A 24,743-nucleotide genomic window follows, 5' to 3' on the forward strand; every position below is an offset into this window, starting at 1 on the left:
AAATACCCTTATGGCACAAAATACCAAATATTAATGTGTGTGTAGCTGCTGACACATTTTGTTAAGATATAAGGAATTAATATCAGTATGCTTCCTCCTTGTCATGGTACACTTCTTGAGTAGACCGAGCAAACAGATCTGTGTGGAATGAAGTATATAACAGTAGGTGGTTCAGTGGCTAACACAGGCAGCTGTAGAATTTGTTATCCAATTTATAAGGCATTCCATATGTTACAGATGCAGACAATGAGAACCAGGTTTATGATTCTGAGAGTGGCAAGTTATGTTTTCAGATGCAGATGAAAAGTACTGAGTGAACGAACTGAGTAAAATGAGAGTTAATAAACATTTGATTGTACAAATAGATATATTATGTGAATAAACTGGAATGTAATAAAGATACTGAAAGATTGTTTCATTTCATTGAGTAAATCATTGGTCAACATCAGGAAATAACTAAATGCTAATCTTTTGAAATCAGTAAACAAATGGCTGTTTAGAGGAACACAACAAAACAAGACAATTATAAAACAGGCACTGATGCCACAGGGTTAGGCTTGACATTTTTTCCATAAAGTGATAGCTATTTTTAAATACAGCTTTAAATAATCTCATTTTAAAAGGCACAAGATCACATCAAATATTAATTTAACACCCCAGGCATTTTTTTAACTTATGAATGATTTTGTGAATTTGTTTAAAACATCACAAAGGCAAGACACAAGATTTAACCCTCTCCCACTACCATTATACCTAACTGATTTGATTACAAGTTTATTTATTCTGAAGCTATTTATTTTGTTTTTAAGAAAAATAATAATTGTTTTATATATCTACAAAGAGTTTTTGGTGTTAAAAGAGAAATGGGAATTTTTTAAACTTACTTTGGTTTGGATATAATGATACCTCTACTTCAGAGTTAAATTCAAAGCCTTTTCACCTAGCAAGTGCATTTAAAACTTGCATATTTGAATTTTGCACACTTTTACATTTAAAAAAGTTGTCAAGTGTTTGATTAGAGTTGACAGGTTAAAACCGTACATCTACAGGTATAGAATAGTAAATAAATTAAGAATACATTGTGTATTTGTCTGTATGGGTCCACACTTCTGGGACACCCTGTATATTACAAAATAAATACAAAAATATGAAACCATACAAGTTAAGCACAAACATTTTACTGTTGAAGAAACTTCAGCTTTTCAAAAGTACTCAGGATATAAAGGTTGTCAAACTTCTCACCTCAAACTGAATTTCAAAAAAAGTTTTATGCCAGCCAAAAATGTTTCCACAACAGTCACTCCCAAAAAATCTAAAATTCTCCATAATGTGTAAAGCATTCACTTCTTAATAAACATTACAAAAATTGGTCTTAAAGATTAAAGTTTAAGAGATCTAACTTTTAGACAAATTTTCAAAAACTTAATTCACAAATAAAACAGTAAATACAAAGCATCACAGAAACCAATAAAAACTACATATTTAGCTCTGTAAAATGAAAATGTAAATCTAGAATATTTTCTGAATACCTTGGAATATATTTATACAAAAAATCAGAAAGAGCAAATTCAATAATTTCTATGATTTATAAATTTTTCTATCAATTTAAAATGTTTATATAATAACAAATTCTGTTAATCAGTATTTGGTTTTCTACAGACTCCTAGATATATAATATTAATTTGCTCTATCTCATTTTTGATAAAGGTAAAATTACATTAAAATGCATCTAAAACAAAATTCAGAACAAGAAATGCATACCTTCTGGATCTAGCAATCTGGTAAGGCCTAATTTATCCTCAGCTATAGTAAAAGCATTATTGAGGTTGTAAATAGCATTAGATCTGGAAAGTCTCTCAAACTGTATCAAGTCAGGTCTGAGATGAAATAAAAATTATAAATAAAAAAGACAAATCTTTGTGAAATTTTAATACTTAATAAAAGCAAATGATAACTTACACATAACATGATGAATTATGGAAAGTCAGAACATTTTCTAATATTTTTTTTTTTTTTTTAAAAACAATATTTAATAGAGTAAACTGAGTGCAGTGTTAGCACAGAGGGCTCTTGCCCCCTCCTGGGAAATGAAAGAATTTTTTTCCAAATTAAGAATTATTGTATGGAAACTCTGATAGTTACTTTGTGGTTATACGTCTTTCACGTTGTTCAATCCTGTCAGGAAAAGTAAAAATTGGTGAAAAAAATTAATCCAAAGTACATAAAATTTTGAAATCAAATCACTTTTCTGTTTCAAAAATCAAAACTCAATACATTTTTCCATATTTTGCGAAACGTAACAGAAATCTTGATTTAAACAAAGCTGCAAGTATAACAATATGATTTTCTGTACTTACCTCTGAAATATGAAAAGTATTTGATTTTTGAGATGTTGTCAACAAACATGACTAAAGTTCTGCATGCCTTTAACACAATTCAAGTGTACATATATTTTCCATAGTTCTTCAATCTTCCATCTTATGTATGACTAAATACAATTGTATCAGGAGTACATATATAAGATCTGCTTTCACGAAATAATTCAGGTTTCTTAGCTACATTTGTTAAAGAAACCATATCTCTGTTGAGAGAAGGTGAGTGGAAATGTATTTCAAAAAGTAATTGTTTGAAATTAATTTTAATTATAAAACTGTAAAATTCAAAATCTTACCTACAAAGTAAAAATGCCAGAGTACCTATAATGAGATGAAGGTAAACAAAGTTTCATGCAAACCATTAAAAACAACAAAGTTTGGGTTATTATACAGGAAGATAGCAATCTAGACCAGAAAAAGAGTTGAAGAGAATCCAGAACCAAAATAGATCAACTGCAAGAATACATTAAAAATGAGTGGAGCAAACCAGCCTCATAACAGACTAAATCAAATGAAGATACAGTGTATCCTCCTTAGCAAGATACCTCCTGCCTTCAAAAACATGTATTTAACTGCAGAGCTATTAAATTTTCAGGTGTGATTACAGACAGTGTTTTGAAGAAGCAGACAGGATCAGATTGCAATGCACAGTCCTGTACCTGTAATGGAAGGTTCTTGGAGTGAACTGGACATATGAGACTAAAGGTCCGTAATCCATGCCTGACAAGGCCAGCTAAGTCAAAACACCAAAAAAGAATGAAGGTGACCTGATGATGGGTTCTAAAACTTGAGAATGTGCAATGGGAACACTTAATGAAGATAAATATAAAGCAGTAAGGCATTCCCCATCCTAGTTGAAGCTAAATAATGTCATATGGAGGATAGTTATGAAAAACATTTACACATGGAATCTCATATCATAAGAAGACTGTTTCTTCTTGTTTTGTTTTTAAATCAAATTATTCCACATTCCTAGATACCCATGTAATTGTTAAAAAGTGTGTTGGGCCTTATAACAATTACCATGCATAACAAAAGGTACAGATATAAATATTAATTAAGCAGATAACAGAGAACTTACTGCTAGAAATTTCATCTAGCTTGAAAAATCAAAACCAGAAACAAAGTAATGTAAATAAAACTTTCAGAATCTATTTGAATTACTCCATATTCTTGCCTGCAAATGCATCAGCAAATGGTGAATCTTGAACTACAAGTCAAAATTTATTTTTAAGTTGTATAGGGGCATTCCAATAAACAAAGTGAACTAATTCTACATGTCAGTTTGTAGAATTAGCCAGTGTGTGATTCTTTGAAAGACTTAAACAACTTTTACCAAGACCCTCTTAAAGAGTTGGCATCTGCAAAATAACAATAAGTTGGCCTGAAATGGCATACAATCATTTCTTCTGAATGAGACAAAAGATCAGCAACATTAGATAAAACAGCATATGAAAACAGTGCTTACATTCTTTAGTAGCCCAAGTTTTATGTAGGAAGGCATAATAAAAGGTTATAGTATAAGGCATTCCAAGAAAATAACATACAAGAAACATCAAGGTAATAAATCAGTAATAATATAAAATAAGATAGATTAAACAAATTATGAAGTATTCAAAAAAGGTAGAAGCCAAAAATGTAGTAGTGATCCAACATCCAAATTAGGACAATGCCTAGGGATTTAGGATTATTGAATGTCTTTGAATAATGCGATTGATGGCTTCTAAAGGTGGCAGATAAAATGGCTCTGCAACCAGCTTTGGAAAAACCTGATAAGCCAGGGTTTTGAAGTAAATGTTTAGACTTTAGAGAAAGAAGCGATTAGTTGAGAAGTTTGGAGATTAACTAGCTATGAAAATGTCTAAAGTGTAAACTCAAGAATACAGCCTAAAGAGACCAAATAAACAGCCATAGATCACCTGCAAGAAATGGATACCATTTAACCCATCCTTGAAAAATCTGGTATCCTGTATGAAAACTTACATAACAGTAGAAACCCTGGTTGAGCAGGTGAAACTTTGAGTAACTCATCTCACCAAAACATTAGGAAGAAAGCAGAGTGCATAAAATGAAGAGGTTCTTCAATGACTAACTCAGGATATGTACTGCCAGAGAACTAAAATCTGGTACTGAAGATCAGCAAATTGAAAGACATTGCTTGATCAGTGTAGAGAATGCATCAATCATCAAATTAACCACGGTTTTGCAAATCACCTGAGAAACAAAAAGTATTCACTCCATGAAAAGAAAACAGTGATCTCAAGAAAGAGTTGGTCAAATGTTAATTAAACCAGAAACACAACAGGCTTGAAGAACATGTTAATTTGTTTGTTTTTGAATTTTGCACAAAGCTATACAAGGGCTATCTGTGCTAGTCATCCCTAATTTAGCAGTGTAAAACTAAAGGGAAGGCAGTTAATCATCACCACCCACTGCCAACCTTTGAGCTACTCTTTTACCAACAAATAGTGGGATTGACCATCACATTATAATTACCCCACAGCTAAAAGGGCAAGCATGTATGATGTGGTGGGGATTCGAACCCACAACCCTCAGGTTACAAGTCAAGGGACACATTGAAGATGAGACCATAGAAATAACGAAACTACAGGAAAACAAAGACTGTAAAAAGGATTATTGCCCTGATTATTGATGTAAGCTACCACAGTAGAATTGTTAGTTTGAACTAACATAGAATTATGGTTAAAATGGGGAGGGAAGGTTGTCAGGAATATGAAGCAGGATACAGTGAATAACCCAAAGTTCTAACATTAATGAGATAAATTGTATCTTATGGGAGTCCAAGAACCATAACAGTATTTATGCTCCCACACAGTTTCCCACCTTCAACATTACATCTGTGAAAAGATAAAGATACAAAGGAAGAAAAAAAATGTCTTAAGAACAGACATAACAGAGCACCAAACATTATACATGTCCCATATGAGCATACCCATAGGAAATGACTGAAGTGAAGCCACCATTCACAAAACAGAAAGGATGTGTTTGATGGTATGTAAATCAAGACAATGAACACAAAAATCCACAAGTTGCAACACCATAGGAGATAGCTGAAGCATTCCCTGAACTGTGTTGATCCAAAAATCCAGATGCCTCAAATTATGAGAAATGGCAGATGTTCTGCATGTCGGATTTCCATATGACTGTAAAACTTACCACAGAACCAGCAGAATATTCAAAATTTACAGTAAAATACAATTATCAATAATGCCTGGCAATGTAGCTGTGGGATCACCATTACGTTAAAGGTAAACTACATGAATAAGACCTTCAAAGAAGTCATAAGTTCTAATAATGTTTGAAGTACTTAAATCACAATTAATGTTGATTTCTGAATACACTGTTCCAAAGTTAACAGCTTTGTTTGTTTGTTTGTTTGATTTAGTGTTTAATGGCACAAAGCAGCTAGGCTATCTGCACCAAACATCTGGTAAAAAGGTAAAAATAAAGTAAATGTAGTAAAATACATAAAAGGAAATGAAGGTAAAACAAAAAAGTATAAAACCAATGTTGACACCTAGTCTACAACATTAAGAGAGAAAACAGAGTAAAAGAAGTTGTAAAGTACTTACTCTAGCAAAATGGTAATGATCATAACCTGCCAGGAAGACCAACAGGTATGTTAAAGAACCACTGTCAGTCACCTGAAGTTGGCCTTTCTAGTCCTGGTTCCAGGTTATGTGTCATAGCAGCCATTATCAAAATGTAAATGAATAGAAGTTTTAAAAGACACATAGCAAAATCGTAATAATGAGTAGCCAAATGTCCAGTAAAAAGATAAAAGTCAAATAAATGGAGTAAAATTTGTAAAAATGAAGGTAAAAACAAAACAGTAATTAAAACAGAAAATGGCGTAAAAACCAATGTTGACATCCAGTCTACAAAGTTGTAAAGGACTACCTGTAGCAGAATGGTAATGATCATAACCCGCCAGGAAGACTAACAGGTAAGTATAAGAACCACCGTCAGTCACCTGAAGTTGGTCTTTCCAGTCCTGGTTCCAGGTTATGAGTCAATATGGCCAGTACTAAAAAGTAAAGTAGTAAAAGTGTGAAATGACAAGCAGCAAAAGTGTAATAACAACTCGCCAGGATGACTAACGAGTAGTTCAAATGGATAGTTCAAACAGCAGCGTTAGTCACCTGAAGTTGGCCTTTCCAGTCCTGGTGTCGAGTTATTTAATGTTCTGGCCATTGTCCAATGTCAAATTGAACGAGAGAGAATAAAACTGTAAAAAAGGAACCACAATTAAAAAGGTGTAATGAAGAAATATGCAACACTTAAATAAGATTAAAAAGATTAAAGGCCATTAAAAAATTAAAAACGTTTTCAAGGTGGACACAGTATCACCATCACCAATAACACTGTCCAATGTTACAGATCGACCCTGGGAAAAAATATGTTTAAAATATTGCCGTCGTTGAGAATTGTAACGATGGCAAGAAAGTAAAACGTGGCTGATAGTGATTTGAGTGTTACACAAACTACACACTGGTGCATCAGTTCCAGATAAAAGAAAACGATGAGTTAAAAAACTGTGACCAATGCATAGTCCAGTCAGAACAACTTCCTCCTTCCGAACTTTACGGAAGCTAGATGGCCAAAGTCCAATATAGGGTTTGATTTGAAAAAGTTTGTTGTCGCGTTGCTCACTCCAAGTGGACTGCCAGCTGGCACGGAGCCGAGCCTTGAAGACAAGACCATAGTCCATGTACGGAATAGGCATAGGGGTGATGGTGCTAGAGCAGACAGATTTAGCTGCCATGTCTGCAAGCTCGTTCCCGCGAATACCAACATGGCCTGGTATCCAGAAAAACTGGATTGAAGTAGCTGTTAATGAGAAATGGGCCAGTCGGTTTTGAATATCAGCGAGAACAGGGTGTGAGCTAACGTGAAGTGATTCCAAGGCAAGTATAGAACTAAGCGAATCAGTATAAATAGTGCAGTTCGAGTACTGCTCAGCTGCGATATGATCCAGGGCAAGAGATATGGCATACAGTTCAGCAGTGAACACAGAAGCTGTAGAGGGGATTCTGCACGCAACTACTGAACCACAGCAAACCAAAGCAGAACCCACTGAATTACCTGATTTGGAACCATCTCTATAAATGGAAACTGAATGATGGTTCGAAAGATGTTCATTAAATAAAAGACGGTACTTCCAATCTGCAGCATCTGCCTTTTTTAGATGACTGAAAGAAAGGTCACATTTGGGGGCTGTAATAAGCCATGGTGGGATGGGCTGACCTGTGGAATCTGCAATGTTATCTAAGGACAGACCCAATTCATCCAATTGCGCCCGCATGCGAAGGCCAAACGGAGCAATGACAGATAATCTCTTCTGAAAAAGTTCGAGTACTGCTCAGCTGCGATATGATCCAGGGCAAGAGATATGGCATACAGTTCAGCAGTGAACACAGAAGCTGTAGAGGGGATTCTGCACGCAACTACTGAACCACAGCAAACCAAAGCAGAACCCACTGAATTACCTGATTTGGAACCATCTCTATAAATGGAAACTGAATGATGGTTCGAAAGATGTTCATTAAATAAAAGATGGTACTTCCAATCTGCAGCATCTGCCTTTTTTAGATGACTGAAAGAAAGGTCACATTTGGGGGCTGTAATAAGCCATGGTGGGATGGGCTGACCTGTGGAATCTGCAATGTTATCTAAGGACAGACCCAATTCATCCAATTGCGCCCGCATGTGAAGGCCAAACGGAGCAATGACAGATAATCTCTTCTGAAAAAGTACGGCCCACCGAGGAAGGAAAACACATCCCCAAGTGGAATGCTTTGTTAAGGAACGAAGTTTCGAAGTATATTGTAAAGATAGTTGCAAATGGCGAAGGTGTAGAGAAGGTTCATGAGATTCAATGTATAAGCTTTGAACTGGAGAGATATGGAAAGCCCCAGTGCAGAGTCAAAGTCCTTGGGGTCCAGCATCTTTAAGGCCGAGGGTCTTGCAGAGCCATATACCATTGATCCATAGTCAAGTTTTGATCAAATAAGAGCACGATATACCTTTAACATTGAACAGCGATCTGCTCCCCAACTGGTAGAAGAGAGGACACAGAGGATGTTCAGTGCTCTTGTGCATTTGACCCGAAGCTGCTTTAAGTGTGGTATAAAGGTAAGCTTACGATCAAAGATAAGCCCCAAGAACTTGGTCTTCGACCACTGGCAGCAAAACTTCACCGATATTAAGTTCAGGATCAGGGTGGATACCCTGTTGACGGCAAAAGTGCATGCACACGGTTTTAGAGAGAGAGAAATTAAAGCCGTTCGCCATAGTCCACTTCAGTACACGATTGAGTGCAGTTTGTAGTTTCCGCTCAATATATCTCATGTTCAATGACTGACATGAGATGTGAAAGTCATCGACATACAGCCCATTCGCAATAGTGTGAGGGAGTTGTTCAGTGATGGCATTTATCTTTACACTGAAAAGTGTGACACTCAAAACACAGCCTTGAGGGACTCCAAGTTCCTGTACAAAAGAACGGGAAAGTGTCAAACCCACACAAACTTGGAATCTCCTGTCCATTAAAAAATTTTTAATAAACATGGGTAAATGGCCACGTAACCCATATGTATGGAGGTCTCGCAAAACGCCATACCTCCATGTTGTGTCATAAGCCTTCTCAATGTCAAAGAATATTGATACAAGATGTTGGCGTTTGAGAAAGGCTTCTCTGATAGATGTTTCAAGACGAATTAGGTGGTGTGTGGTGGAGTGTCATCGTCGGAACCCACACTGGGTGGGCGAGAGGAGGTTGTTTGATTCGAAGAACCAAACAAGACGAGCATTAACCATCCTTTCTAAGGTCTTACAGAAACAGCTCGTCAAAGCAATTGGACGGTAGTTTGAAGGAATCTTGGGATCTATCCCTGGCTTAGAGAAAGGTAAAATAATAGCCTGGTGCCAGGCACCAGGAAAAACATTCTCCTGCCAGATCTGGTTAAAGACAATCAGAAGGACATCAAGAGAAGCAGGAGATAGATGGTGCAGCATGTCATAATAAACATCATCAGGTCCAACAGATGTACTGGCAGACCGATGAAGGGTCATTTTCAGTTCCACCAGTGTAAAGGGACAATTATAGTCAAAGAGACAGTCAGTTCAAAAGGAATGAGGTGAACGCTCTGCCCGAGTCTTGATGGCCAAGAAGGTGGAGGAACAAGCAGAAGTGCTAGATACCTGGCAAAAGCTTTCACCTAGAGTATCAGCGATGCTCCGGACATTAGCCACCTCCTGACCATCAGAGAGCAAGATCGAGAGGGGGACAGAATTGTAGTGCCCATTAACCTTTCAAATCCTGTCCCATATGATCTTGGAACTGGTGGTAGAAAATATACTAGTTGTGAACTTAATCCAAAATTCCTTGTGGCTTTGTCGTCTTACACACCTAGCATGTGCACGAGCCCGTTGGAAAGCGACACGGTTTGAAAGTGTGGGATATCTATGAAAAGTATCCCAGGCCCGTTTTTGAGCCTTCCGTGCTAAGTGGCAAGCAGGATTCCACCACGGACGAGGATATCGTGGAAAACGTGTCGAGGTGTTAGGAATACACTGAGCAGCTGCTTGTATAATACAGCCAGTTACCACTGCCACACAGTCGTCTATTGATGGCTGATTTACGATGACAGGATCAAGTTCTGCGAGAGCAGTGAAAGTGGACCAGTCTGCCTGATCCAGCTTCCACCGGGGCACGCGGGTAGGGTGGCATTGACCACGGCCAGTCTCTCTCAAAAGGATAGGAAAATGATCACTGCCTAGTGGATTACTGTCAACCCTTCATGAAAAATGGGAGAATAATGAAGGGGAGCAAACCGAGAGATCAATAGCAGTAAAGGACTGACTAGGTGCATGAAAATAAGTGGAAGAACCAGTATTGAAAAGAGAAAGATTGTGATCAGAGAGCATACGCATCTACAGAATGACCCCTCCCATCAATAACAGCACTTCCCCAGAGTGGATGATGTCCATTAAAATCCCCCAGGATTAGAAATGGAGATGGCAACTGTTCAACGAGAGCATCAAGGTCTGATTGCTCATATGTCTCTCCAGGGGACAGGTAGAGAGAACAAACAGTGATGGTATGACCCAAGGAAACACGAATGGCTACGGCCTCCAAGGGTGTGTTGAGTGACAAAGACAGGGTGGGCACATGCTGATCAACCAATAGTGCCACCCCTCCATGTACTCGACCATCACACAACCTGTCATTTCTGTACAGAGAAAACTGCCAAATGGAGACTGTATCAGCAGATTTGAGAAATGTTTCTTGTAAAAAAGACAAACAGGATGGTAGGAAGCAATCAGTGTTTTGATATCATCCAGATTATAACGTAAACCTTGACAGTTCTATTGCATCAAGGTGGCCATTTTTAAGAACAGGTAGGTGAAGTGGCTGGAGAAACCTTCAGTTTATGACCAAGTCTTTTTTCCTTACTGTCCTTAGTCGGAGGAGGTCTATCAACCTCCATGGATCCTGCCCTGGGTCGATGGGGCAGGTCTTTGTCATTGGAAGGGGATTCCAGTAACTGAGGACGTTGAACGAGTGATTGTTTTGCCTCTTGGGGGGGGAGAAAAAGATGTATCAGAAGAAATGCCTGTATTTGAAACGGAAAGACGTGGATCTTGAGGTTTGTTGGAAAGTATGGGAGAAACAGAGATGGGTGTGGAAGTTGATTCATCAACGTCTTTAACTAGGGAGGTCAAAAGGCTTTTCAGTTATTTTGAAAACGATTCTCTTGGAGGCACAGAGAGATCTGTCTGCACTCCCACTGTAGTTGTGGAATAATGAAGTGCAGCAGCATATGTCCGAGATGGAGTGGTGGGCAGCAATTTCCAAGCCTCAGGATAACTAATGTTATGTATTGTTTTCAAATGCTGCACCTCTTTTTCCTCCAACCATTTTAGGTAAGAACGAAAGTAAGAGGGGTGAGAACCATTGCAGTTGATGCAATGTGGGTCCATGTCACATTCATATGCATCATGGTCCTTGCCCCCACAACGAGCACATGTCAGGGAACCACAACATGATGTCTTTGAGTGGCCGAATCTCTGACATTGGAAATATCGGAGAGGGTTTGGAATGTATGGCCGAACCCTGCAAATGAGATAACCTGCCTTGATGGTGGCAAGTGCACGTGATGAAGTAACTGTCAAAACGAGGGTATTTTTTGGCAGTGTAACTCCATCTTTGCGAGTGGAGATGCGCCTCACTGCAGAAACTCCTCGAGTGGAGAGACCAGCGAGAATCTCTGACTCGGGGGACGTTCTTCAAATCCCTCTCAACAATAACTTCTCGTGATGAAGTTAAAGTAGCATGAGGTGTAACCTCAATAGGTATATCCCCAATTGCCTTTGAATTCAAGAGGAGTTCACTGTGTTGGGATGTGGATGTTTCAACCAATATGTCTCCAGATCGAAGCTTCTTTACTGACTTTGGAGAGCCAGCAAGTCCCTCTTGTCCCTTCTGAATAAAAAAGGGGGACAATTGCCCTAAAGGTTTTTCCAAAAGAGAATGTAATATAAGAAAATGAGGTAAGTGTATTACAGATGTTGAAGATTGCTGTTCAGAGTCTTCAAAACGTGGTCGCTTACCCAGTGACTGTTTTTTCACAATTTTATTTAAATTTTTTGAAGGAGGATCCATAGGAAAAAGGAAACATTTTGGTACCCACTGACCCCACCCACCATGGAGCCCTACAAGGGGACGCACTACAAAGTCACGCAAGGACAATGCAGCAACGCCAGGGTTTCGTGAGCACTATACCCAAACACCAGCATCAGGCACAATGTCCACAACACCCATTGAGAACTTCCAACACTGGTACTTGGTTGACTCTAGCCCAAGTGGACCAGCCGATTGACCCAAGGGGGGCCACCCAAAGGCAGCCCGTCTACAGGAATTCAAGGCCAAAGTTGTGTGTTAAGGGTTGGACCCCTCAACCACCAGGATCCTCTCCTCCCCTTCACAGGTTGCCATGCACGGCAAACACGTGGGTGGATGTTTAGATCCCAGAGAAGGTAACCAGACAGAACAGAACCTTCCCTGGGAGGTCCCCTCACATCGAACAGGAATCCACACCAAGGGGAAGTTAACAGCACAAACATCAATAAGAAAATCAGAACTTGTGTATATATATATATATATTACTTACAAAAGTGCAGTAATTCATATGAAAAGTGGAAGCCTGAAGAACTCAAGAGTATGCTGTTGCACGCTATGCATCATGTTGACAGCATGAAAACAACTCAACAAGGAAAGAGTTTTTGTATCACACAGGTAGATTTCCCAGTTGTGAAACTTTTTTTACCAACACCTTTACCCAAACTAAAAAAAGCTAAGTATTTATATAAGTTACTGTTATTGAAAGCATACAAAATTGTATATACCTGTGCTTATGAATGAGAGCATTGAAGGCAAGACCATCTCTCCAGCTGGTAGTAAAGTTGCGTATATTGACATTTGGATAGCCAGCTGTTTTCATCTGACACCATAACAATAAGGCATCTTTGGCTGATTTGGTTTCTTGACTATCAACTTGTTCAATAGTGATATCTTGAATCTATAATACAAATTAATTCATGAGTTTAGAAAGATGTGATAATTATATACAGAAGTATGGGAAAAATATCTAAGATTTTCCCACTCATACCTGAAAAGACAGAGTTAATTTTAATGCTAATAACCATGTTATTGCACTTATCTGAAAAATAATCATAGAAGCAGATAAAACCTAAGCTTATTGTTAAACAACTGGTTAGTTTTTAAAGGTTTACATATTTTACACAAAATTAGATACCTAAAAATATTATGCATATAGTGTGTTTCATATAATTTTGCTAATAGCCACAAAAACATGGAAATGCAATCAAACATGTTTTGCAGTAATCTTCCAGTAGTTTTACATTATTTTTTTAGTAAAGTTTACATGCAGGTAAGGTTGTAATTGATATAAACTATAAACAAATACTTTAGATATTAAAGGATAACAATAATGGTGCATGCAATACAAAACTAAGATAACAGTCTCACTACTCTATCTCTTTCTTAAGCTGATTACAGCAATTTTTCTTGATTGCAAATTCTGTAACATCAAAGCTTATAAGTGGATGAATATTAAAACACTGGCACATTAAGTGATTAGAAAGAAACTTCACTTGAAAACGAAGAATAATAGTCCAGATGAGACCAAGTGTCAGACGAGCATTTCCATCTACAACATCATGAGATCCAAGATTTTCAAGATGCACTCTTTGGTCCCTTAGAAATTGGAGGGCCTTGTCTACATTTTCAAGACAATGAATCCGCATTTTACCTTTAGTTGGTCTAGGCTAAAAGAACAAGTAGAAATAAGTTATCAAAAAAAAAATAATAATTTCTTCTAAAATTAAATGTGTTAACTTTTTATACATTTCATCAAGATATATTATGTGATCATTTTCATACTCTTTGTGACCTCCTTTAGTTACCAAAGTCATTTTCAATGAAGTATTTTTGCATACTTAATCTTCAATTAACACAACTGTTCAAGCATCCCTTTCATTTTCACAATTCATTGTACAACTGAGTGCAACAATGCATTTCATAAATACATTTTAAAAACTATCTTTGATTTGATCAAATTTAGGATAGCTCAATGATCAATGGCAACGTAAGAAACATTTTTGAAATATAGGATGTGATTAGCGGGAGATGGCATGTGAATTTGACTGTATAGTTTAATATCAGTAAGATTGGAAATCACAAGTTTACAATATGGCTTAACAATATCAACACTATAAAAGTGTCATTTGTGACAAACTCAGAAAATCACACTTAGGTAGAAAGAAAACTGAAATGGAACAATCAAACTAAAGAAAAAAAACACTGAAAATTTACTTTCCTTTTGAAATTAAAACTTATGTTAAAATTCAAATTATAAATTATGATTTGATGTCAAAATTATTGGTTTACACTGGTAATAAAGTTGTTTAATTAAATTTGGAATGTGTGGCCAAACTCTGCAATTAAGATAACCTGCCTTAATGGTGGCAGGCTGACATAGTGACATAAATGTCAGAACGAGGACACTGGTCAGCACTATAATTCTATTTTCGCGAATGGAGATACGCCTCACTGCAGAAACTCCTTCAGTGGAGAAACCAATGAGAATCTCCGGCTCTGGAATGTTCTTCAAATCCCTCTCAACAATAACTCCTCATGATGAATTCAAAGTAGCATGAGGTGTAACCTCAATAGGTATATTCCCAATTTCCTTTGAATGCAAGAGGAGTTCACTACATTGAGATATGGATGTTTCCACCAATATGTCACCAGATCAAACCTTTTTTACTGACTTTGGAGAGCCAGCAAGTCCCTTCAGAATGAAAAAGAGAGACAGTTGCCCTAAAGGTTTGTCAAAAAGTGAGTGCAATACAAGAAAATAAGGCACGTCAGGTGGTACGGATGGTGAGGATTGCTGCTCAATCTTCAAGACATGGTCATTTACCAATAGACTTTTATTAAGATTTTTAATTGGAGTATCTATAATACAGAAAGGAAAATTTTGGTGCCAACTGACCCCACCCACCATGGAGCACTATGAGGGGATGCACTACAACGTCAAACAAGGACAATGCAGCAACGCCAGGGTTTTGTGAGCACTATATACAGAAACACCAGCATCAGATATAATGTCCACAACACCTGTTGAGAACATCAAACACTGGTACTTGGTTAACCCTAGACTGAGTGGACCAACCAATTGACCCAAAGGGGGCCACCCCTAGGCTGTCAGTCTACAGGAATTCAAGGCCAAAGTGGTGTGTTAGGGTTGGACCCCTCAACCACCAGGATCCTCTCCTCCCCTTAACAGGTTGCCACGCACAGCAAACACGTGGATGGATGTTTAGATCCCAGAGAAGGTAAACTGAAAGAACAAAACCTTCCCTGGTAGGTCCCCTCACCACGTACAGGAATTCACACTGAGGGGATGACTGTGGAAAAGACAAAATTGCAATAAGGTGGACTAAACAAAATTGTTTAGTCACAAATAAAGATAACAAAAATAAATAATAAAAGCAGTCAATCAAAGTGACAGGAAAGTATAAGTGCACATTGTGAAAACAAGCAGTACCAAAAAACAAATACATAAATGTGATTTTGTGTCACCAACCTACTGACAGAAGACTGCAGCATTACAACTATAACATCACAGTCTGGTACAATACACGTAGGAATAGAAACTTGTTCAAATCTTGTTGCCTACACAGGAAATTCCGTGACAGTTGCACGTGAGGCAATGTCTTTAATAAAGTAGAAATAAGTAACATTTCTGAAGAGTCATGTTTATTTTAAGAAATTAACGAGGTTCCTTGAGCAAGGATATAGAAATATTACTTTCCTTTATGATTAAGTAAAACAAATGTTAACTTGTTAGTCATGTGACACACACTCTTGTAAACCAGTAATGATATAAAGTTTAAAGTCTGTTGAGTGCAGTTAAGTTACTTGAAAGGTGGTTTTAAAGGACTGTATCACACTAGAAAGTTTTGGACATGTTCAAAGCTGATAGCTCAGATTTATATCTCCATCTTATAAAGATCTTCAACAACAGTTTGAAATGTCTGCATATCCTTAGACAGATGCAGTCCATCAAAATCCCCTTCCAAGCAAGAAGTTAGACTAAAAATATACAGGATATGTTCTTGATTATTAAAATAAAGACTATTACAGATGCATGCTTGATCACTACTTGTGATATTTTTTCAGAAATGTTTAATATTTTGGATAATTTAAGAATTAACTTTTTTCTTCTCATTTTTTTCTTTGTTACTACTATTATTACCTTGAGTGATGTGAAATTAACAACATTGCTATTTTGAATGCGAGTTTTTGATACATAAAGTTAAACATTTATGAATAGATACTAGTTTATTTGTTAAGTACTTAAGATTTGTACTGTGCTTAATAAATGTATAACTTGTTAACTTACCTTGGTAGTAATGTGGTTGTTTGATACATACACTGTGTGATTAGACACTTGCATCCTCTTGAAGTGCTGCAAACAACCTTCCCCCAAGAAAGGTAAACTAAAGCTTGCTCATCTAAAACCCAAGATAGCTAGTAGTTGGCACAACAACAAATTAAGAAATTAAATAAAACATTTACTGAATTTTTGGAAAAGGTAACAGAACTTTTACTTATTTACTCATGGCTTATAGCTTAAGACAACTTTGAACTCACTAAACGTTCTCCTGAAAGAATCTCCAACAGCTTCATCAACAGCTTTCCATCCCTCATGTCCGTATACAAGTCAGTAATCTTGCAGTTGGCTCGTATTAAATGCGAGTTAACCCACTTGCAGAAAGTTTTTTTCTGAACAGTTTCTCTCTCACCTACAAGACACATGCTTCACTTGAGTTTACAACTGTGACAAAAATACAGTTTATATAAATGTTTAAAAGATTGTTTTTATAATTCAATTATTTCCTTTTAAGTAATACCAGTATTGGCATATGCTGCAATGGTAAAAATACAAAGTTTAGCACTTCATTACACTTAGATTAATATCATTTCAATATAAGTATGTTCACCATTTATGTGAAGTCAGTCAGTCATGATTTAAAGTACAGTCATTAATCATACACAAGTTATGACACACATTTTCTTGTATATAAATGTGCATTTAACTTATGAACAATTATATTTTTTAAAACTACATTATGAGAAACTTTTTCAATATAAAATATGCTGCACTGATTGGTTATTCATATGCAAGAATGCTTACGTGAATTTTAAACATCCAGAAGTTAACTCTTCTGGGAGAGGTCATGTTATATTTGTTGACTTGCATTCAAAAGTTTATTCCACTACTATTTTATGAACTTATATATGTAAGTTTAGCATCAAACTGCTATAATTCAAATTTTAGCATTGCACAATTAAGTTCTTGATTTAAAAATAAACTTCAATTTTTGTGTTGTGTGTTGAATGCAGCACTGGTTCAAATTAGATGTTTGTGATGTTCAAATATAAAGCCTATAATTTCTTATGAATTAGGAACTCAAATTACTGATAATGATAATCTAGAATACAAAATAAAAACCTCTTTTCTATTTGCTGAGATATCTGTACAAGCACTGAAACAAATACAGTGGACCCACCCACCTCTGTCCATTTCTGGAAAAACTTGCTAAATTGCACCTACTTATGTCTGACATATGAATAACTAAGTGAAAGCTCAGAATGCCTTTGTAAGGCATTTACATGTGAAACCCTTCTTTTGCATGGCAGATTTAAACAGTAAGCTCCTCAAAATTTTATATTTTTTTAGACCAAAATACAGCTTATTTACTAAGATTGATAAATTATAGTGGATATCTGTGGTATTAATATAGTAATTTAGAATTTTTGATTATTTTAAAATGCATATATAAAACAATTATTTTGTTTTACATCCTCCATATGCAAAATTTGATAAGGCTTAGCAGCCTATGCAAGCAGCAAGCAAGTACAATGTTTGTTTCTAGAAGAGAGAATTACTTACTATACTTCTTTATTTACCGTTTGATGTTTTAAGAAATGTTTAAAAACTCATATATAAATAGTAATAATGTAAGATAACTGAAATATTACTGTATTTTACAAAATACTAGTCCACTAAAACACAGCCAAGGCAGGTCACTTTGTAAAAACCAGTTTTATATTCTTCGATAAAGTAACAAGTGTTTGTACAACACATCATTGCAACTTCTGTAATGTTCATCAGATATACTGAAAGCTCAATATAATAAAAATAATTATATAATATTATGAGATTGAAGCTATTTAGATTAAACATTTGTGTTACAACCTATACACATTCTATAATGAAAAAAAGCATAATTTATATTTCTTCTGAATTTTTATAGTGGTTACGAAGTTGGTCAAATCAACCAGACCTGTATAGAGATGCAACAGTGAAAATAACAGATAAAATATTGTTACAGCGTAATAGAGATTTAATAATTATCTGGCATTTATAAAGATTTCACATGGTAATTATACACATTTTCTGATGCATAAGAGTATTTTTAATCCTAAAATCAAAATTACTTTGCATGTTAGATAGTCAACATTCCAAAAGAAAAAGGTATGAGAAAAACATTACATAAAAATTCTTATATTTTGCATCCAAGCCTTGTAATGTTTACTGATAATCTGCAACATTTCACGAAGATACACTTATTAAAAGTTATAGCATGAAAACCATAACAAGCTCAAAACAATTATGAGGTCATTTCTTGGAGCCAAGCTCATGCTAAAGGAGAGTTTCATGTTCAGTATCTTTCATAGTGCACGGCACTGTAAGCAGACACTGGTTGTCTCTGATAAATCAGTCTATTATATGGAAATGTATTCATCAATACAACATCAGGTTTTACCCACAGCATATAGACCTCACAGTCCTTGTTTCATGTCCCAAGATAATGATTCACTTTTATAAGATAATGTATCACTTAATCACAGTGATATACTATGACTTGTTCTTTGCACATGAACAGGAAAAAACAAATTAAACATATATATAAATTAATGTATACTAAGCCAGAATTTAAAAACAAACAAAAAGGTGCATGTTTCTAGAATCCTTAATGTAGGTAGTACTGTTTCATTGATAATGAGCTTTTGATAGGATAATTTTTTTTAACAATTCAAATTTTTTATTTGTGTTAGTAATCTGGACCTGTAGTGAAAAGTGTGTCTAATTAATGTCATTCAACCCCTTAATAAAATGCTCATGATTGTCCAATATCAATTACGAAATGTCAAGTATCTTCTTGTGTGACAAAACAAAATAAAAGATACATCAAATTATTAAATACTTTTTCTGCAACTTATCAGATTTATTCATATCTCTATCATAAAAAAGTTAATGTTATTGCAGCAGAGGATATTTGCATTAATTCTACTTAAAAGAAATGAGCAAATATATAAACTGACAACAAATGGCAACTGAAAAACTTCATGTTGTTTTGTATTTCATGTAATTAAAGCTATTATTCTATATTAGATATTAAATTTTTCAAATGAGTTAAAAATTTATATAAACATACCAGCAAGAGCTCTAATTCGTGATCTTTCAAAAAGTCGGGAAGAACTATTTCCTCCATCATACTCAAACTCCTCCATGTCCTGCTGCATTAAGGGATCCCATCGAATCCCCACTGCAATGTCTGTGGTCATGACTTAGTCTGCTGTGGCTTTATATCCTCTGTTGTAATAGAAATAATAACACCAGAAATCACTTTTCCAGCCTATATAAATATAGTAGAGATATACATACCAAAAACTCTTTGGTATTTGTAGCTACACTGATGGTGTTAATGTACTACAAACAAGGACTTAGATCAACTGGTACAGTATACAAATATCTGGGTAACACAAACTACATAGAATAAGTTCAAGGTATTGCATCGGAGTTACAATTAGAATCACATTCAAAACATCTGGACATCCACTCAATAATGTGACTAACTAAAGGAAAAAGATATTGGTTAAGTGGTGGAAAAATCACTCAAGCCATCAAGGTAATGTTCTATTGTTAGTAATAAAGCTAACAGAATCTAAGGTGTATCAATAGTAATATTGATTGAAAGCAAAAATAATTATTTCTATGCATGTCACTATTTAGCCCTCAAACAGATTTTGTCATTTTATCTGAGGATATTAACTTACTGAAAAGGATTCAGAGTAGGATTATTAAAATAATTTTGGGATTGGAATGGTTCTTTTAGGGACAAATTAACATCTCTTAGCCTAGTACATCTTATGAAAAAAAAGGATTTTGAATCTAAAATGTTTTCTAATGGATCAATAAGATAAAGACCACTGCTTTCTTTGTGCTTTTTTTGTAAAAAAAGGGATATCATAATCCAAGTTCACAAGCTTAAGATTTATTTTTCTAAGAGAGTGACTGATTTGTAGAGGGAGTTGCTGCTGAAGGCTAATGTTTTGCAGAAGTTTAAGAAAATCAATGATTTTAAATATTTACTTTTATAAAGGGTAGACAGTCTTGAAGACCCAAATGGTCCCTTTTTGTCTATATGTTTATACTACAGCAGTCCTTGAAATTAATGTTGCAACTAAAATACCTGCAGCAAAGAAGAAAATAAATTTATTTTCCCTTTAATTTCTTAATTTTTTTTTGTGAACATCCTTAAAGATCAAGATTTTATAGTAAAATAAAACTTCTAGTAAATAATTATATTTAGTAATGCAAATAACCTATTTTGCTTTGAGGGGGTAGTTACAACCAAATTTAGTGAATTGCTGTAACTGTCCTTAAAAGCCAGACATCTGACATACATAATTTTGTTATGTACTTATATATTGCTTAGGGAATGGTTAATAAAAATGTATATGTAGGTAAGCTTACAATTTGAGTTTCCACTTCTAAGTTCAATATGTATTTTATTATTTTGCATTGATCACCGTGAATTTTGACAATTCCATTTAATTGCTTTTACAATGACAGTATTAATTTAATTCTTAAAATACTTCTTGAATCAAACTGTGATTCAAAAACAGAACACTTTTTTACTCTGTGTAGTTTTACTATAGATTACTAGTGTCTTCACAGCAAAAGGGGCACTAAATTTTATTACTTTAAATTTGTGATAGTTTAAGCTTCAATATATTTTACACAAAAGCAAAAAAAATCAATTATATAATTACTAAAAAAAAGAATACTGTTCATTGAAAACAGTTTTTAGGAGTTTGTTAATGTACTTTGCTAGCATTAAAAAAGTACTATTTGCTCTGTAAAAGCTGAATATCATTTGGGAAGAACATAGGTAATCAATATAAAAAAAACTATTTTTGTGCCTTTTTACCTTTGTGAAGATGCTTGCCTTGTAACCTACTTGTATATTAAGTGCACCTTTAACAAAGAATCTGTGGAGAACGAACAATAGTACATGCCACAGTGTTGTCTTGATTAAGAATGCTCTTTATCAAACTGCAAGTCAAACCTCTAATGAAGGAAAGTCTACTTTTCAAAACCATTTTGGATGTTAGGTTTCTTTTCTGACACTAACTTTGCGTTTTTATCCAACATTATTTTGAACATCATGAGAAACTTAGCTCACTGTGTTGGTATATGCTGGTGCACTTTTTCAGTGTGTACTTAAAATTGCACTTTGTTTTGTATTGTAATTGTATTTTTAAATTGTATACTGTAGGGCTAAAAATAAAAATCAGTGACAGGATTAATGATACTATTAGTAATTTCAGATCAAAAGTGAAGCCTACCTTTTTTAACGAACTATATAAATAATGTCATATATTATTTTGAAACATGACTAAAACCTCTATATTAAAATTGTTTTCTTACTTTTAGAATGCGGCGTAATTCAATCAGCAGTTGGCTATGCTTGCCAATTATTAATGAAAATTTCAATCCTAGTTAGGCCTAGAGTCATGAACACAGTAATTCTACCCCTAACAGTAACAGGTAAGTTGCAAACACATGGAGAACAACCAAACTACTTCTACTAGAGCCATTGTATAAAAACAATAAAAATTTCGTAAATAAACAAAATTATGTACGAGTGGAAAATATTAAATAATCTTACCAACTCAAATTTCTACCTATCTACAGACACTCCAGGTAACCCAAGAAACTTGTTTGCTTTCACAGCTGCCCCTCCTTCAGGCGCAATAATATTATAGCTCAGCCACACCCATTAATTGATTTAATTTATACCTTCAAATCAAGAATTATTAAGTTTCTTAAACATAAAATTCATTTATAAAACTGATTGATAAAACATTGGATTATACTACTAAAAATATTAACTGCATTGTGGTTAATTACACTGTCTGAATTGAGGGAACTATGTTATGTATGATAATATCGTAGTATAAACCGGACCTTATCTCCATGCACACTTTAAAAGGGGTTGAAGTGATCGTCTGCTTTTACGAAACTTTTCTCGGCTTAGAGAATTTTTAGATGTAAAAATACAAATTAATTTAGAAATTTAAAATACTATGAATAAATTCCGAATAATATGTTCATATCATATCATTCGCTTCATCATTTGATTTGCGTTTTCACTTAAGATAAATGATTATATATATTATGAACTGTATATACATAATAAATAAAGTATTATGCAAATCACTACAGCATTTTTATACATTATTCCAATTTGTACTAATACAAGCGGTTATTTAAAATAAAAAAGATGTAATACATACTTATACGTACTGCGATAATACAAATATGCAATTGTTAGTCATAACTTCCTCAGCGGCATTTGATGTTTACTGTCCTTGAGTTAGCAATAGAATATTCAGGTTACGACTGTCCATTGCGCATTAGCAAGGCGTGACCAAGCTGTTATATTATTTTTCAACTTGTTCATTAATAAAGCTATTTAAATGTTTTCTATTGATATAATGATATTATTTTGAATAAAACAACTTTCTCTAGCAAAATGTGTGTGATTTGTAATATAAGTTATATTACGAAAACGAAATCGCTGACAACTGCAAAACGTTGACCCGCCTACAATTAGATACTAAAACAAGACAAACGAAAATGTGTAATCATCTCTTTCATCTACACTAGTTGAAAAATAAAAATATATTTAAACTGATGCTTGAAGTAAACAAGCTTTCAGCAAAATAGATAGCATTGTAATTAAGCATACATATAACCTATGATTTTAGCCCAAAACGTTATAACTATCGTCTTGAACTTGTTTGTACCACTATCTTCGTACGACGATAAAATCTTTGAGTGATTACGCGCTTATCTATATTTGTAACATTAGTAGCTCACTCCACACCACACTATATTTTAAAAACTATTTACATTGTGGAGAAGCTTGAACACATTGAGCCACTTTTTATATATTTTGTAACAAATAATATTTATTGATTACTACTTCAAACTCATAATCATATCTTAAATATTATCACATATAATTTGCTTAAGTAAAAATAAGAGCAAATGACTTAACTTGCTCCTGACTCAGGGTAGCTTAATCCAAAAACTGAGACTCATTGAACCAGTGGTGCAGTGTGAATAAAAAACAACAACATAAGCTTGTAGAGGTATTCGAATAAAAAATGATCATTATTTATAAAATCTATGAAAACAAAAAACGTTTAGCTATTCCGTCCGTAGAGTAGACGACCTGCTTTTCTTCGCTGTATTTCATGTGTTCGATGAAGTATTTGATAAACTTCGGCATTCGTCTAGCGAGTTAGCTTTCCCAGTTGGAGCACCATTCAACATATAATCTTTGATGTTGACTTAAGAGAAAATTATCACCAGTGGCAGTGATCGTCACACAGTGGAAACAACAAACAAACAGTACTCAGAGTTCCACACTCGGTTGTAATCTCTTGCCCAACTTATATATGTAAAAACGGCTCGTTTGGGTTGAGAAAATATTTTACGTAGAGAAGAGAATAACGTTTCGACCTTCTTCGGTCATCCTCAGGTTCACAAAGAAAGAAAGAGGTAACTGACCGGAAGCTGACCACATGTTTGAAAGGAGTTGTGTAACTAAGTGTCGGAATGTAGAGGGCGGTGTTAGATGTTTGTTACCTCTTTCTTTCTTTGTGAACCTGACAATGACTGAAGAAGGTCGAAACGTTGTTTGCTCCTCCACTTAAAATATTTTATCAACCCAAACGAGCCGTTTTTTACATATATATTTCTCTACAAGTGGGTTTTCTCGACGTCACTGATTATTATTTCATCTTGCTCAACTTGTTTAATTCCTTTTTGCGTGCTGACTTTGGGGATTGTCTGTTTCTATATAGAAGTTGGTAAATAACATTTTTTTTTTTTAATAGAGCATTTCAAAACGATTTTTCTGTTTAAAATCATCAACAGCAGCATTGTTAAGTCTTTGGGCACGTGCTATGCTCGTGGTTTCTAGAGATTGCAGATAGAAGCCCTTCGTCTCTTCATAAACCCTCCATTCATTCTTCTCCAGCACTATGACTTTTAATCCAACCATTTGGCATTACCGCGTATTCTTAGTAAGGTATAGAACTGTAAGATATTTGAGGCTGAGAAACATCTTCAAGAAAGACACTAGAAAACATTCCAGAATCTCCTCTTTGGCTTAAGAAAAACGCGTGAAAAGATCAAAATGTTGTATATATAAAATAACATTTCAAGAATATGTGTTAATGTTTGCAAAGTGGAACGAAATACTAATTAATGAATAGGAACTTCTTCAAACATCTTTAGTGTTATAAATGTATTGATCTCACCTGTCTTGTAATAAGTCACTGTTTCAGATCATCCATACTGATTCGACTTTCTTGAACTTTTCTAT

General features: G+C 34.9%; 1 pseudogene across 1 annotated transcript in view; it reads right to left on the minus strand.

Moving 5' to 3' along the window:
- Nucleotides 1-22,151, minus strand: part of LOC143229803 (spectrin beta chain-like) — a 103,197-nt pseudogene extending 81,046 nt beyond the window's left edge. Inside the window, exons 1-6 of the transcript XR_013016078.1 lie at nt 22,014-22,151; nt 19,494-19,651; nt 16,642-16,793; nt 13,575-13,748; nt 12,807-12,979; nt 1,762-1,877 (exon numbers count right to left, since the gene is read on the minus strand). The product of XR_013016078.1 is annotated as a spectrin beta chain-like (transcript). The remainder of the gene's footprint in view (nt 1-1,761; nt 1,878-12,806; nt 12,980-13,574; nt 13,749-16,641; nt 16,794-19,493; nt 19,652-22,013) is intronic.
- Nucleotides 22,152-24,743: the final 2,592 nt, after the last annotated feature.

Source organism: Tachypleus tridentatus, chromosome 10, assembly GCF_004210375.1.
Source record: "Tachypleus tridentatus isolate NWPU-2018 chromosome 10, ASM421037v1, whole genome shotgun sequence".
NCBI lineage: Eukaryota > Metazoa > Arthropoda > Merostomata > Xiphosura > Limulidae > Tachypleus > Tachypleus tridentatus.